Genomic DNA, 5,927 nt, shown 5'->3' with positions numbered 1-5,927 from the left:
AACTAGAACACTTTCTGATACCATACACAAAAATAAACTCAAAATGGATTAAAGATCTAAATGTAAGACCAGAAACTATAAAACTCCTAGAGGAAAACATAGGCAAAACACTCTCTGACATAAATCACAGCAGGATCCTCTGACCCATCTCCCAGAGTAATGGAAATTAAAGCAAAAATAAATGGGACCTAATTAAACTTAAAAGCTTTTGCACAACGAAGGAAACTGTAAGCAAGGTGAAAAGATAGCCTTCAGAATGGGAGAAAATAATAGCAAATGAAGCATCTGACAAAGAATTAATCTCAAAAATATACAAGCAACTCCTGCAGCTGAATTCCAGAAAAATAAATAAACGACCCAATAAAAAAATGGACCAAAGAACTAAACAGACATTTCTCCAAAGAAGACATACAGATGGCTAACAAACACATGAAAAGATGCTCAACATCACTCATTATCAGAGAAATGCAAATCAAACCCACAATGAGGTACTATCTCACGTCAGTCAGGATGGCTGCTATCGAAAAATCTACAAACAATAAATGCTGGAGAGGGTGTGGAGAAAAGGGAACCCTCTTACACTGTTGGTGGGAATGCAAACTAATACAGCCACTATGGAGAACAGTGTGGAGATTCCTTAAAAAACTGGAAATAGAACTGCCATACAACCCAGCAATCCCACTGCTGGGCATACACACCGAGGAAACCAGAATTGAAAGAGACATGTGTACCCCAATGTACATCGCAGCACTGTTTATAATAGCCAGGACACGGAAGCAACCTAGATGTCCATCAGCAGACGAGTGGATAAGAAAGCTGTGGTACATATACACAATGGAATATTACTCAGGCATTAAAAAGAATACATTTGAATCAGTTCTAATGAGGTGGATTAAACTGGAGCCTATTATGCAGAGTGAAGTAAGCCAGATAGAAAAACACCAATACGGTATACTAATGCATATATATGGAATTTAGAAAGATGGTAACAATAACCCTATATGCAAGACAGCAAAAGAGACACAGATGTATAGAACAGTCTTTTGGACTCTGTGGGAGAAGGCGAGGGTGGGATGATTTGAGAGAATAGCACTGAAACATGTATATTATCATGTGTGAAAGAGATCGCCAGTCCAGGTTCTATGCATGAGACAGGGTGCTCAGGGCTGGTGCACTGGGATGACCCAGAGGGATGGAATGGGGAGGGAGGTGGGAGCGTGGCTCAGGATGTGGATCACATGTACACCCATGGCTGATTCATGTTAAAATAAAAATGTAGGTGCTTTACCTACTTTGATTATTGGAATTCTGTTTTTCCTCCTCTTTCTCTTCTTTCTGCTCCCCTTGGATGGATAAATGATGCCATAGCAATATTTTAAGCCCTGCCTCTATCTCAAGATTCAGTTTGGAATTTCTCTCTGTCTCCTACCTCTTTCCACAAAGATGTCACAATCATTACTTGAAACTTAATATCCTATGTCCAAAGTCAATATCTGTAATATCAGTCCCAAGAATGGATTATCCATTCTCTGCTTATGATGCACTCATGTTTCAGATGTACATATAATTGATTAATGAGCAAAGTTTACCGAAGCATCTTAAGTAATTTTTTTCTCCAGTCACTTGGAAGGCAGACAGGAATAGTCTGCACTTTTGCATAATTTTTATTTACTATTCAAAATTTCTATCATCAGTACTGTCAGATTTCTCCAAAAGAATATTCAACCTAAGAAATAACTGCAAAAATGATTCCTAAGAAAATATACCTGTTTTTTTTCCTTTAAGGGGAAAATGGTAAATCAGGAGAAATAATGTGTAAAATTCTGTGCTCTTAGTTTGACAGTAGTATGTTTATATACTTATTTTTTTTGCAAGTTATTTTCACTATCAGGATTTCTGAGTTTACCATGTCCTATTCTTAAGTATTAGTATTTTGGTTTCCAAGATCTTTAATCAATATTTTAAGTCATAGTTTTCTTAATGTAAGGATCTTAAGGATTCAGGTTTACAAAAATTTTAAATAATACATTTCCTTGGATCTACACTCACTAAAAATAATCAGACTCTCTCATTAGTTTCCTCCCTGGTTGCCTAACAATATCTTCCAAAGCTACTGAAAGGAGAGAAACGCTTCTGCTGCTGGTAGAACGTGAGTGGTCAGTTCTGTTGTTCTTTAGGCCCATGAATGTCATATGTGTAAATAAAACACAATTGGCTAAACCTTCACATTCCATCAGTTAAACCTCACCCATGAAATGATTCAGATTGTGTTTATTCAACTGCAAACTATTTTCCGAACTCAGTGTAGAAAATCAGTCTGGCCAGTTGTTGAGCTGCAATTTGATAGAAAGGTCATGGAAGTCTATAGAAAGCAGCTAGGAAGAAGCAAGTTCTTCCTGGAATCCTGAGGACTTTTGTCTTCAGCTAGTTCCACAGAATAAAGCAGGAAATTTGGCAAATTAATAGTTTCAGCATTACAAATACTAAAGTCATAAAATGCTAAGCAAAGATGCCAGGTAATTTTTGAAGGTGATTATAGGCCTAATCCAGAAAAATCTATTTTTCCTCCTTAAAAAAAATTTTTTTTACTCCTGTTTTTCCCCTAATAATAAAAACAAAGGGGTCCAAAAATGCTAAAGAGTGATGAACGCAAGAAGATGATGCCATTTAGAGATCATTTAATGTTTGTGTGGTCGTTCTTCCTTAATAATATTAAGATACTCAACCACTTTCTTTTTTTCTCCAGATTTTAAAACTACAGAAGAGATGTGAGAAGCCATTAGGAAATATAACTAATATCAAAATTTAAGACAGCTACATTTGCTTTGTTCTCTCTCCCTCTTTTATTTGGTCTCAGGACTTTTTTGAAATTTGCATAAAACAAATATTTTACAGTTGGGAAAAAATTTTACTAGTTTTCTGTGCAAATTGCCAGAAATCCTTGGCTAAGCAAATTGCTCCACCAAATGTAGCAGTATAGAGTGGGGCAGAATGTGAGTTATCATGAGAAAAGATCATCTACATTGTCTATGGTTTTGAATACTGCCTGAAATGGAGATTCAGTTTGTTTGTTTTTGCAATTCTGTATTCATATTTTATTTTTAGTCTAGGAAAGAATTCAGGGTGGGGAATTTTCTTGCTTTAAGTCAATAACACTCATGGCCATTTTACTAAATAACATTGCTACTGGACCATCTGAAGCAAATCCATCAATCAGTTCAGTTCAGTCACTCAGTCTGACTCTTTGCGGCCCCATGGACCGCAGCACGCCAGGCCTCCCTGTCCATCACCAACTCCCGGAATTTACCCAAACACATGTCCATTGAGTCGGTGATGCCATCCAACTATGTCATCCTCTGTTGTCCCCTTCTCCTCCTTCACTCAATCTTTCCCAGCATCAGGGTCTTTTCCAATGAGTCAGCTCTTCGCATCAGGTGGCCAAATATTGTAGTTTCAGCTTTAACATCAGTCCTTCCAAAGAACACCCAGGACTGATCTCCTTTAGGATGGACTGGTTGGATCTCCTTACAGTCCAAGGGACTCTCAAGAGTCTTCTCCAACACCAGTTCAAAAGCATCCATTCTTCACCACTATCTTTATAGTCCACCTCTCACATCCATACATGACTACTGGAAAAACCATAGCCTTGACTAGATGGACCTTTGTTGACAAAGTAGTTCAGTTCAGTTCAGTTCAGTTGCTCAGTCGTGTCCGACTCTTTGCAACCCCATGAATTGCAGCACGCCAGGCCTCCCTGTCCATCACCAACTCCCGGAGCTTACCCAAACACATGTCCATTGAGTCAGTGATGCCATCCAACCATCTCATCCTCTGTCGTCCCCTTCTCCTCCTGCCCCCAATCCTTCCCAGCATCAGGGTCTTTTCCAATGAGTCAAATCTTTGCATGAGGTGGCCAAAGTATTGGAGTTTCAGCTTCAACATCAGTCCTTCCAATGAACACCCAGGACTGATCTCCTTTAGGATAGACTGGTTGGATCTTCTTGCAGTCCAAGGGACTCTCAAGAGTCTTCTCCAACACCACAGTTCAAAAGCATCAATTCTTCGGTGCTCAGCTTTCTTCACTATCCAACTCTCACATCCATACGTGACCACTGGAAAAACCATAGCCTTGACTAGACGGACCTTTGTTGGCAAAGTAATGTCTCTGCTTTTAAAAATGCTATCTAGGTTGGTCATAAACTTACTTCCAAGGAGTAGGCGTCTTTTAATTTCATGGCTGCAATCACCATCTGCAGTGATTTTGGAGCCCCCCAAAATAAAGTCTGACACGGTTTCCACTGTTTCCCCATCTACTTCCCATGAAGTGATGGGACCAGATGCCATGATCTTAGTTTTCTGAACGTTGAGCTTTAAGCCAACTTTTTCACTCTCCTCTTCCACTTTCATCAAGAGGCTCTTTAGTTCTTCTTCACTTTCTGCCATAAGGGTGGTGTCATCTGCATATCTGAGGTTATTGATATTTCTCCCGGCAATCTCGATTCCAGCTTGTGTTTCTTCCGGCCCAGCGTTTCTCACAATGTACTCTGCATATAAGTTAAATAAGCAGGATGACAATATACAGCCTTGACGTACTCCTTTTCCTATTTGGAACCAGTCTGTTGTTCCATGTCCAGTTCTAACTGTTGCTTCCTGACCTGCATACAGGTTTCTCAAGAGACAGGTCAGATGGTCTGGTATTCCCATCTCTTTCAGAATTTTCCACAGTTTATTGTGATCCACACAGTCAAAGGCTTTGGCGTAGTCAGTAAAGCAGAAATAGATGTTTTTCTGGAACTCTCTTGCTTTTTTGATGATCCAGTGGATGTTGGCAATTTGATCTCTGGTTCCTCTGCCTTTTCTAAAACCAGCTTGAACATCTGGAAGTTCACGGTTCACGTATTGCTGAAGCCTGGCTTGGAGAATCTTGAGCATTACTTAACTAGCGTGTGAGATGAGTGCAATTGTGCGGTAGTTTGAGCATTCTTTGGCATTGCCTTTCTTTGGGATTGGAACGAAAACTGACCTTTTCCAGTCCTGTGGCCGCTGCTGAGTTTTCCAGATTTGCTGGCATATCGAGTGCAGCACTTTAACAACATCACCTTTGAGGATTTGAAATAGCTCAACTGGAATTCCATCACCTCCACTAGCTTTGTTCATAGTGATGCTCTCCAAGGCCCACCTGACTTCACATTCTAGGATATCTGGCACCAGGTGAGTGACCACACCATCGTGATCATCTGGGTCGTGAAGATCTTTTTTGTACAGTTCTTCTGTGTATTCTTGCCATGTATTATTAATATCTTAGTGATGCTTTCTAAGGTCCACTTGACTTCACATTCCAGGATGTCTGGCTCTGCGTGAGTGATCACACCATCATGGTTATCCAGGTCTTTAAAATCTTTTTTGTATAGTTCTTCTGTGTATTCTTGCCACCTCTTCTTAATATCTTCTGCTTCTGTTAGGCCCATACCATTTCTGTCCTTTATTGAGCCCATTTTTGCATGAAATGTTCCCTGGGTATCTCTAATTTTCTTGAAGAGATCTCTCGTCTTTCCCATTCTATTGTTTTCTTCTGTTTCTTTAGATAAGTCCGTTTGTATCATATTTTAGATTCCACATATAAGTGATAACATATGGTATTTGTCTTTCTGTTTCTGACTTACTTCATTTAGTATGATAATCTCTAGGTCCATCCATGATGCTGCAAATGGCATTATTTCATTCTTTTTACAGCAAAGTAGTATTCCATTGTGGAGAAGGGAATGGCACCCCACTCCAGTACTCTTGCCTGGAAAATCCCATGGACGGAGGAGCCTAGTAGGCTGCAGTCTATGGGGTCGCTAGGGGTCGGACACGACTGAGCGGCTTCACTTTCACTTTTCACTTTCATGCATTGGAGAAGGAAATGGCAGCCCACTCCAGTATTC

Source organism: Giraffa tippelskirchi, chromosome 7 (assembly GCF_054371585.1).
Source record: "Giraffa tippelskirchi isolate mGirTip1 chromosome 7, T2T-mGirTip1v1.2.pri, whole genome shotgun sequence".
Lineage (NCBI taxonomy): Eukaryota > Metazoa > Chordata > Mammalia > Artiodactyla > Giraffidae > Giraffa > Giraffa tippelskirchi.
The sequence above is the reverse complement of the archived record's forward strand: the minus strand, read 5'-3'. Positions refer to the sequence as shown.